At 56.9% G+C, this 11,148-nt stretch overlaps 1 long non-coding RNA gene across 2 annotated transcripts; it reads right to left on the reverse strand.

Moving 5' to 3' along the window:
* Window positions 1-647: 647 nt before the first annotated feature.
* On the reverse strand, window positions 648-9,327 carry LOC120226428. Of its 2 annotated transcripts, XR_005527016.1 has the most exons (3): window positions 9,036-9,327; window positions 8,619-8,701; window positions 648-1,011 (listed from the first exon to the last, which is right to left on the reverse strand). It is a non-coding gene; the product is annotated as an uncharacterized LOC120226428 (long non-coding RNA). The 2 variants fall into 2 exon arrangements; XR_005527017.1 differs by lacking the exons at window positions 8,619-8,701; window positions 9,036-9,327 and adding an exon at window positions 2,751-2,916.
* Window positions 9,328-11,148: the final 1,821 nt, after the last annotated feature.

An 11,148-nucleotide genomic window follows, 5' to 3' on the forward strand; every position in this document is an offset into this window, starting at 1 on the left:
CTTAAAATCCAGGATTGTGATACCTCCAGTTTTATTGTTCTTTTGCAAGATTGCTTTGGCTATTTGGGGTATTATGTGGTTCCATACACATTTTGGAATTGTTTGTTAATTTCTTTGTTTCATATTGAAAACTTAAACAGATTAGCAAGTAAGTAACGTGTAAAGAGAATCATAGATTTTTCCTTGTTGAAGTGCTAGATTAAATGTAATTTGAATTTATTAGAGGGCAGACATATATGCCAATTGCAGATTGGGAAGGAGTTTCTATCTGCAGACCTCTTCTAATTCCCAGAGCTGTCTTCCAGATAGGAAATTTGGGTGGGATCAGAGGAAGGGAAAAAAGCCTGGACACAGGCAAAGTCCGTTTTATTTTTCAAATTACTGTAGGGGTGGAGCAGACTGATCTCTTCTTCAGAAAAGTTCCACTGCCTTAGCTCCCAGACCGTGCAGTGCACAGCTTCTAGGGGGTGGGGGCAGCGAGGGGTCCCCCCGTCTGCCTCTGCTGAGGGCTTCAACACTGAAGGGAGCCGGGAAGATTCCTGGCAGAGCTGGGGTTGTGCTGTAAACCTAACGGTTACAACAAAGCACGAGGTTGGTGCCCACAGGGTGAAGGGTGTTGCCATTCACAGAGGAGTAAAACGGGCTGGTTTGTGAAACGCCTTGCCCGTGATCACACAGGGCATGACCTAGAACTTGAACATGCTTTACTCCAAAACCTAATTCTGAAATGTTACCTTGTGTTTCCCCCTCTACAATGTTGCCCCCCCCTTTTTTTTTTTTTAGTATTTCTCTTTGGACATCGGCACTGGAAAGGCCAGAGTTATTTGCTCTTTTTTCTATAGGCTTCAAGTTTCAGAACAGCTGAGCGGCCTTTGTGCGCTTTGGATGCCCTGGGCTTCAGCGAGGCTACAGGAAGCGCATGCGTGTTTCGTCCTGCTGGGAAGGCCTGGGCTCTGGCTGGTTTGGGTGAATGGACCCATTCACACCCAGTCCACTTAACAATCGGTTTGCCTAAAATTTGAATTTTAAAATATGTTAACTTTTCATATCAGTAGGATACTTTCATATAAATATTTTTTAATTATTTTTATTAAGTTTTTTAACATGTATTCATTTTTTGAGAGACAGAGACAGCACAAGGAGGGGTAGAGAGAGAGGGAGACACAGAATCCAGGCAGGCTCCAGGCTCTGAGCTGTCAGCACAGAGCCCGACGTGGGGCTCGAACCCACAAACCGTGAGATCAAGACCTGAGCTGAAGTTGGATGCTTAACCGACTGAGCCACCCAGGAGCCCCTAAATATTTTTCTTTTTAAGCCAGTTAAGACAAGAATACCTAGGAAAGGTTAAACATTTTAAACTCATCAGTAGAGCAAGTAGGAATGTCAGCACTTCCTTACAGATTGCTCAGAGGTGCTCCAACTACTGTATCTTATCTGAAGGTATTTGTTTGAAAAAAATCTTACTGAAAACACAAAATTAAGGCAGAAGTACCCTTAGAAGAATGAGATAAAAATGATAATTTAAAAAAAATTTTAAATGTTTTTATTTCTGAGAGAGAGAGAGAGACCGTATGAGCAGGGGAGGGTCAGAAAGAGAGGGAGACACAGACTCTGAAGCAGGCTCCAGGCTCTGAGCTGTCAGCACAGAGCCCGACGCGGGGCTCGAAGCCATGAACCGTGAGATCATGACCTGAGCCAAAGTCGGATGCTCAACCAACTGAGCCACCCAGGTCCCCTTGGTAATTTTTTTTTTAAAGAAAGGAAGCAAAAATAGGAATCGGTATCTAAAAATGAATGTTTTGTGCCAAGTACGTTGTATATAAATAATGCCACGACTGTGGTAAACATTGTTTTCAGAGTGGATCATGGGTGAATGTGTAATTTAGAAAGTTCATTATTAGGTGAACTGGATTTTAGGCAAATTAGATGCCTGATCTAGAGTTTATTAATGTCCTTTCCCCTCCCCCCCCAATCATAATAGGAACATATATTCATTGTAATAGTTCAAAAGTAAAAGAAAGTATAGGAGTGCCTGGGTGGCTCGGTCGGTCGAGCGTCCGACTTTGGTTCAGGTCACTATCTCTCAGTTTACAAGATCGAGCCCCGCATCGGGCTCTGCGCTGACAGCTCAGAGCCTGGAGCCTGCTTCAGATTCTGTGTCTCCCTCTCTCTCTACCCCTCCCCTGCTTGAACTCTGTCTTCTCTCTCAAAAATAAATAAACATTAAAACAATTTTTTCAAATAAGTTCAAAAGAAAGTATAAAGAAGAAAATAAAAATCATCCATAATCCTACCTCCGAGTTAGTGTTTTAAATCTCTTATGTTTTTATACACTTTTTTTTTTTTAATATAGTCGAGGTCATACTCGGTAATCAGTTCTGTGTTCTAGGCATCTCCCCCCCGCACTGTCCTGGCTGTTGAGCAGGCTGAGTGAAGAACCCAGGAATATCTCCCGAATGCATTCTGAGGAGCCACCCTCCGGAGTGTGGCCCGAAGCACTGGAGAAACGTGGTAGTGTCTGGACACGGGGGGCGGGGGGGGGGGGTTGGGGCGAGGACAGGCTGCTCAGGGGTGCGGGACTCCGGAATTCCTCAGGAGAGGACTGGATCCTGGCGGCTCCCCCTGGAGACAGGCTTCATGCTGAGATGAATACCCCTATCAGATGGTTGGAAAACCCACATACACTCAGAAAGTCATCTTGACTCAGCGGCCCTTCCGTCACAGCCCCCTCCCTGCTTTATCTCTGTCACCTGGTAATGTAACCCTGGCGGGTGTGGTTCTGCTTCTGGGGAGCCGGCCCCCCGGGTGCTGGGTGCTGTTACAGGGAGGGAATCGGGCCAGCGGGGGCTCCACTGGGACTCCCTGAGTGTCCACAGTGCTAGACGCTTTGGGGCTCCGGGTGACATCACACTTAGCTGCCGTGGCAACTCGTGGTAGCTAAGGAGCCATGGAGCCCATCCTAGGTCAAACCTGTTGGGTTCCAAAGCCAAGGCCCTTTCTGTGTTGAGACCCCGGTTTGTTTGTCCGGCGATTCTGGAGAGGCGCTGCGTGTGCGTGGTGACCTGTCGGTGGGAGCACTTTTCCTGACAGCCTGCGGTCCACAGGGAGCATGGATGCAGACAGAACAAATGAAGGGCGCATCCCTGCAAGGCTCTGGAGGGAAATACCCTGGTGCTGCCACAGGCACGGGAGCGTCCCACGAAGGCATCAGCCAGGTGCAGAGTGGCAGGGACAGCATTCTCCTGGAGCTGGAGAGGAGCAGGAAGGTGTCCGGGTTTGGGGGGCTCAGTGAACGGGGGCTGGGGTTGGGGGAGAGACAGACGGCCGGGTGCATCTCCGTGCGAATGACCACAGAGGCCCGGAAGTGTCGAGGGAGACACTGCTTCCTGGTGGCCTGGGGGAGGCGCCTGTGACCGGTGGTCTGGGTGAAGCAGAAGGCCCGGGGTTCAGACGGGGACCAGGGCGCCAGCGTGCGCGGTGGCCGTGACGGGTTCCCCAGCAGAGCCCTACTGTGGAGGGTCTCGAGCGTCCGGGACCGTTCCAACACGACCCAGGCCCGGCCCACGCTCTCAGCAGGAGAGACGACCTAACAGGGCGAGGAAAAGGAGCCCAAGCACATTCACAGGTGGCAGGCAGCATTCAGTTCCGGGGCTCGTACCTGATCCTGCCTCCGCACCGCTCCCGACCTTGTGCCTACAGTCAGTGGGGGCCCGGGGCGCGGGGGACGCTGCCGCCGTCTAGCCCGCCCTCTCGCTCTGCATTTCGTCACAGATGTGGTTTCAAGCCCTGGAGCTTGCTCCCGGCTCAGCCGTGCTCCTTGACCACTCGGGACTGCCGGGTTCTCCCTGATGGGTGTCTGGGGACCGATCCCCCGGCGCTGTCGCACAGGATGACCCCGGTCTCCGGAGTGCCGGGCCTGCACCGAGTGCTGCGTGGGCCCCGCCTCACTCGATCCCCCAACGGCCCCATGAAGGCAGATGAAGACCCCGGTCCGTTCAGGGAGCTGGGGCGCGGGGCTCCATGTGGAGCCACGACACGTGCAGGCGTGACTGCCCCTCCCCCCTTGGCTGTGACCCCGGGACTGTGCTAGTGCTGTGGGCCCCGGGCCCCTGAAGCACAAGTTCATCTGGCTTGCAGAGCAAGAAGGAGCAGTTTGTCACTGAAGCCAGCGGGGCTGGGAGCAATGTGCCCTTTCCTTTCCAGCTTGTGCGTGGGGGCCATGATGTGCCCTTTCAGGTGGGGGCCTGTGTCTCTGTGGAGCCCGCCCCTGGAAAGCCTTCCAGTCCTTGACATCCATCACTGTGGGGGCTCAGCTTTGCGCGGCTGAATACGGATGAGCGTTTATTTAATTAAGGCTAGAAACCGCTCTTTCTGTGTTCACAGATCATCGCAGGCGCCCCTCGCCCTCACCACCACCTCCCAGCCACGGGCCCGCAGCCCGCTCGCAGCCCGGACTCCGCTCCGCTCCTGCCCTCCAGTGCCCACCAGCCACCCACTCCGTAGTCCAAGAGATCGAGGCTGGATTCCTCTCAGCGCCCCCGAGTCTGGGGGAGGGGAGGCACAGGAGAGATGCCTGCACTCACCCCTGGTGGGGGGGCGTCACAGTCTGACCAAAGGCCACCCCAGTCCCAAGGCGTTTGGCACCTTGCGACCGGAATGGAAGACCCTGGAAAAGCAACCTAACATCCCCTTGATGCCACCTGTCTGTCTTCTGGTTCTAATTACAGCCTTCACTGGAGGCTGAAGCGGAGGGAACAGCAGTGAACAATGAACACCTCAGCCTGGAGAGGAGCTTTTGAGGGGGTGTAGCCGTGGGGGGCTGGGGCAGGGCCCGCGGGAAGGGGAGAAGTGAGGACAGCGCTGGGCACCGTTGCCAGAAAGGTGATGAGAGTGTGGCCGGAGGCAAGGCCTTGCACCTGCTGGCCCTCCCCCTCCCCCCTCCCTCCCCCCGCCCAGGTACGCGCCTCCCCTGGCTCCCCACCCCCCACCCAAACAAGCCGGCAGCGACCTGGGCTCCCTTATCCCTTGGATGTGAGGGAAACAGATGGGGGCGGGCACCAACCATGTGCGGCAGGCTGGCTCCTTGCCCTGCAGAGCGCTTCGGAGCCCTAGGCGCCCTGCGAGAGTTCTGGGCGGGTCAGAGGAGGGAGACGGAGAGCACCGCCTCGGATGTCTTCCGCAGAGACTGTTGTCCAAGTGCTTACTGGCCATCTCCTGTTGTGCCTGGAGGCTGCCACTCACCCTGTAGACCATAGCTGGGATAGCATCTCCTCAGGCTGGTGTAGACGCATCCCCACCTCCAGAGCACTCTAGCTAAGTCTCTCTTGCACCCCCTCTTTCAAAGCTGGGCCCTGTCCTGATGCATATCTGTAGCCGCGGCCCATGATGTGTGGTAGATGCTTGTCGGTGTAAGATCTGGGAATGAGGGGCTGATCACTTCCTGGCCTGAGGGGCTCCCGATGTTCTGGGGGGACACCAGCTGGCATCTATGAAGGCTTGCCGTGTCAGGGCGCTGCCCAGTGCCTTACATGCATGATCTCACTGAATCCTGTAAGCAGAGAATATCGTAGTTCCCATTTGATCGACGATAAAATTGAGGCACGGGGCAGTTAAATATTTGTCCGAGGTCCCACACCTTCTAGACGCTGGAGCCCGTCGCTACGGAGTGTTCAGGGCAATGCAGATTTCATTCAGTTCTCAAAACACTCCTGGGAGGGTAGTGTTGTTGCTGGAACCTGAGCGTTGGGGGAAATTCAGTGTCTCGTTCAAGGGCGAGCAAGATTCAGAAATCAAACCCTCCGACCAGTCCCGAGCAGACAGACTCCGAAGAGAGGGCCCTGAAGGCCAAGGGGGCCCCTCCTGCAGGAGCTGTTTCTGCCTGTGGTCTGTCCCACCAGACTGGGAAGAGACCTGACGTGACAACTCTTATCGTCATTTAGTGAATAAACCGTGACAGGGAGCCCGGCTGACAGGCATGTGGTTGGTTGGTAACTAGAAGGTCCTCGTAGGTCACAGGGGTCACCATCAGAACCCTTTCCTTGGATCAGGACTAACTGCTGGTTACCCAGAGTCTTCTGGTTCATCCCCTCGCTGGCTGTGGCAGGGTTTTGGGAACGAAGGGACGGGCTAAACAGGTTTACGAGCATGGCCGAGGCAGACGCAGCACCAGAACTCTCCCGGTGCGGTAAAGGGAATTAAGCTGTAATTTATGTGACGGTAAAAAACCGTTCTGGGCCTGTGATTCATTTTTATACAAAATGAATATGATATCGGGTGCCTGGGTGGCTCGGTCGGTTGAGTGTCTGACTTCGGCTCAGTTCATGATCTCAGGGTTCACGAGTTCAAGCCCTGCGTCGGCTGACAGTTCAGAGCCTGGAGCCTGCTTCAGATTTTGCGTCTCCTCCTCTCTCTGCCCCTCCCCTGCTTATGCCCTCTGTCTCTCAAAGATAAATAAATATAGAATTTTTTTTTTAAACGAATGTGATATCGCTGCCCTAGATGCTAAGAGTGTTCAAGAGAGAGCCAAGATTCACAGTCAGCCTTAGCGGTTTGTCCTCCCCGGGAGCACAGGCTGACTTGAGAGTCATTTGTGCCATCGTCCCAAGTGGGGCTGGCGGAAAAGGGCATAGGGCAGACTCGGGAGGGAGGGCAGACCGTCTTGGCTACAGGTAGAAGCCTGTGCACCAGACTGGCAGATGCTCTCTCCCTCTGGATCAGCCCCGAATCTGAGCAGAGCCATGAGCAGAAAAGCCGTCTAAACTCTGGGAAGGAAAGTCGCATGGCCCACATGCCAAGGGGCTCTGTTGACAATGTGGGCCTCTCACCCGGCAGTCATGGCTTACACCCGCCCCTGACCCACCTGTTTCCGCAGTTCACCGCAGATTACCCTAGATGCCAATACCTTCAGCTAGCTTCAGTCTGCCAGGTCCTGGGCTCCTCACGCAGAACGCAGGGCCCGTGAAATAGACGCTGTTTCCTGCATGTTACGGATGAGGAAACTAATTCAGATGAGAGGTGTCTTGCTCATAGCTGCACGTACCCAGGACAGACGGCTGCTTTGCTGATCGGTTAGCCCCTTGCGTGCAGGGAGGAGAGGAGCGGGCCTTTCGGGCCTCAGTTGCCTTTTTAAGACAGAGACAAGCGCTGTGAACCATGGGAGTTTCGTCTTTTCTCTGCATCCTTCCGTGAGCTTTCCGCGTACTTACTTCTTCCAGAAAGCCCGACGAAGTGGATTTGGGGGTGAGGAGCCAGAGCAGGGCTCAGAGGGAAATGGAACGACGGTAGAGGCTGGAGTGGGATGGGGGGGGGGCGACTGCTAGTCCCCCTGGGCCCAGAGATGATGCGGCCTAGACGGATCCTTCTCGGGGATCCCGGAAACCTGGCGGGAGTCCGCATTAATTCACTTCTCCCGTGAACATTCACACTGTTCCAGATTTTAAGTCCTCTTTCCAGTTAGCTTTGTGTTCTGAACAGGAGCCTGTCTTTTTTATTCTCGAACAGTGTGTATGCATCTTGAAGGCAAGGATCATGTGCTGGGCTTCGTATTTCCCCCCCCTCAATCCAGTACGTAGCAGAACAAGCCTGGCTTTGACCCGGCTGACCTAGGGATCTCCTGGATCTTTCTTTATCTGCATGCACAAAAGTTAGGGTAACTGCAAACGTATTTGCATATATACCAAAAGTAAATAAATCAATAACAACGACCCTGTGCCTCTCAGAAAAGTATTTCTCTTCTCTGTGTCTCAGTTTTTCCATCCATAAAATGAGTCCATGTGACTGGGGTTCTTGGAGGGAGAGTCCGGCTCCAAGCTCCTTTGGATTCCAAGTCTCCTTGTCGATCGTGAGTGTTTTTCCTCCGAAAACCGTGATTTGCTGAAGGCTTGGTCTCTCCTCCGAGCAATGGCCTCCTCTTTCCCACCGGGCTCTTGCAGGCCAGCCTGACCCCCTGGGGTGCCCCCCCCACCTCTCTTTGTTTGCTCAGGGGCCTGGGAACCTGAGAAGGAGCCTACTCCTCCCGGCTTCTCAGAGGCAGTCCTGATGAATACAGATACGTCCTTTTTTGCATATTAGCACGGATGCCAGTCTGAACCCAGCTGTGTGCAGCGTAAGGTGAAATATAGATTCCCCAGCCCGGCCACGGCTTCTCCACGCGGCTAATCGAAAAGCCTTCTGAGCGGGCCCACGATGCATATGCATAAGCTCTCCTTGGGCGCCGGGGTGGGTGGAGGGGAATTTCGCTCACTTCTCTGCGCTTCTTTGGGTTTCCTTCAAGAGCAGCGGGCCGTCTGGGCTGCACACCGGGTTGGAGTGCACTGGCCGGGCCGTGGCTGGGCCTCTCGGGATCTCTGGGACTTGCGTCTGGAATCGGAACCCGCGCTCTTGCCCACCCGCTCAGCCTGGTCCGTCAGCGGGGACCAGGCTTGCGCCTTCCACCGGACACAGCTCAGTTCCTTTCCTCATCTGCCCCCAGGTTCCCCACTCCCCCCCCCTCCTCTGCCAGCTCCGAGGGACTCCTGTGTCTCTGAGCCTCTGTGTCCCTGCTTCCTCTCTGGCCTGCGGGGGGGGGGGGGCGGGGCGTCCTTGTTTCCGTAGCCCAGGAGTCTGACTCAGCCACATACCTGCACTTGGAGTTCACGTCTGTCCCCACCGGCTCCTCCTCCACACAGTGAAGAAAAACCAGGCCAATGCTCGTGTAACTCCCCTGTTCAAAAATCAAGGTTTTTTTTTTTTTAGATTAAAAATTCTTAATGTTCATTTTTGAGAGAGAGAGAGAGAAAGTGCACGAACAGGGGACGGGCAGAGAGAGAGGGAGACACAGACTTCGGAGCAGGCTCCAGGCTCCGAGCTGTCAGCACAGAGCCCGACACGGGGGGCGGGGGGGGGGGTGGCTAGAACTCAGGAACGGTGAGATCATGACCTGAGCCCAAGTCTACACGCAACCGCCTGAGCCCCCCAGGCGCCCCTCTCCTGTGTCTAAACACGTTTGGGAGGAGGAACCCCACGATCACGTCCTGAGGCCGAAGTCGGAGGCTCACCAGACTGAGCCCCAGGCGCCTCAGGAATTCGGGTTTGCTGCCCGGCTGGGTCTTGCCACAGGGGTGTATCTTGCAGAGGCTGACGTGAGGCAGCAGAGCCAACGCGAGGGTGTCCTTGTGGCACCCCTAACGGGCAACGACTCATCAGAGAGGACCGGCTGGGTCAGGGTGTTGCTGCTATTGCTGCGGAAGCTCCTTTCCAGGAAACCCGTCAGATCCCTCTGTGGGTATGGACAGGAAGTCGGCCGCTGGTCACACGGAGGAGTGGGGGGGGCCCTGGCCCCCATCGGGCCCAGCCAGCTCTCCTCGGGGCCACTCCCCCTGCACTCCCCGGGTGGGATGGCGGGGACAGCAGAGGGGCCCCTGGAGCTTATATAGCTTCCCCTGTATATATTTAGAGACAAGTTCATTTAGGGATCAGGGGCTGCTTCCTGTCTATGCATCATTAAGCAGACCACATCTGCTACTGAGCTAGCAATCAGCAGAATATTGAGAAAAGTTATAAAGAAATCTTTGCGACGCTTCATTTTCATTCCCAGCTCCCCGAGTCCCGGCTCCGACTCTCGCGAAGGCGCGGACGCAGCCGGGCTGTAGGACCCGCTTCAGGACCCGCCGGGGGAGGCAGAGGAGCAGCCTGGATCCACTCTGGCCTGCGGCCCTCACACAGCGCGTGCGCATGGAGGGCAGACGGTGGGCGGCGGCAGAGGGGTGACCTCTGGCAGATGTCCCTGCGCCTTCTCCCGCGGTGGCCACGCCGGAAGTCGAGGGGCCCACGGCAGTCCCGAGCACGGCTCTGTGGTCAGAGGCTGGAGACCAGACTTAGATTCTCTGGGTGACCTTGACTAAGCCGTTTCCCCTCTGCGGTCCTCAGTCTCCTTATCTGTGAAATGGGCGTGTGGCCGCGGCTGCTGCAGCCGGTGCTCCTGAGGGCTGCTGCTTCCCCGCCCAGCTAGTACCTCTGGCCTTGGCTTGCCCAGGTGGGTGGCGGGGGGCCGACTGCCGGCCGTGGGGAGACCAGAAGAACCGTGCTGGGCTCTGGAGGCTCGGAGCTGGGAACAGGGATGGGGGCAGCAGGTGGGTGCCCCGCCTCCCCGGTGCCTTCACCACGGCCAGAGAACTGACAGCCTCCTCCGTCCCTGGGGCCCTCTGGGCAGCCTGGGCTGTTCGCAGGCCCCCGGGTGGTGATGCGGTGGCCGGTGACATGCGGCGTGTTAAACTGCAGGTGTCACTGTTAGCCCTGGAATGGGGGCTCGGCGCTGCGGCCCCAGGGCGGCCACGAAGGAGCCTGCTCTCTCGCCGGCGGGCTCCGCCACCAGCGGCTCGGCCGGGAGCCCAGAAGCGCGGCGCCCCCTCCTGTCGCCGCCCCTCGGGGTCGCAGCCCCCCCCCCGGAAGTGAAGGGGCCCCCGGAGGCCGCACCGCGTGCGCGCGGAGCCCGGGGTGGGGTGGGGGGCGGGGGAGACGTCCCCGGCGGGGCTCCTGGGATGGGCCTGGGCCTCCGCGACCTCCCCGGGCAAGAGGGGCGGCAGCGGGCTGGGAGCCGCACGCAACCGCGTCCACGCGGTCAGCGGGATGGTCGGGGACGGCGTCCACGCGGTCCGCGTGCCCGGAGGCCTTGCGCACCCGGGGTCCAGGCCGGGCGGGGACCCTGAGCAGACCCGAGTCAAGAGGGGTGGCCCCGCGGGTGGGGGTGGGGGTGCTGTATCTCAGATGGCGACCCCTCCCCCGCACACGCCGTCAACTAGTCGGTGCTCCCGGATGTAAAAGGCCCCTTCGTAGAAGTCTGTGTTTCAGGAATGACCAGGCGGGCGCCGTTTTTAGGGGAATCCGCGCCAGAAGGCACACCCCGGCCTGCGCTGGCCTGGCCGGGCCCCGCAGGCGCCCCGCGAGGCCCCCCGCCCCGTCTTTGGGGTCCGCTGAGCCTCGACATACCCCCCCCCCGTTTCCTTTTGCTCCCCTTATTTTTCATTCTGCATTTCACCCGGGACACAAAAACGTCTGCTGGAACCGAGTTTTGGGGGCATCTCTACCTGCGAGCTGGAGGGCCCCCAGGCCCCCAAAGCGGGAGCGCACGGGGCTTCGCGCCCTGGGCTCTCGTGATTTCAGTTTAAAAAA

This window comes from Hyaena hyaena, unplaced genomic scaffold (genome assembly GCF_003009895.1).
Source record: "Hyaena hyaena isolate Hyena2069 unplaced genomic scaffold, ASM300989v1 scaffold_1690, whole genome shotgun sequence".
NCBI lineage: Eukaryota > Metazoa > Chordata > Mammalia > Carnivora > Hyaenidae > Hyaena > Hyaena hyaena.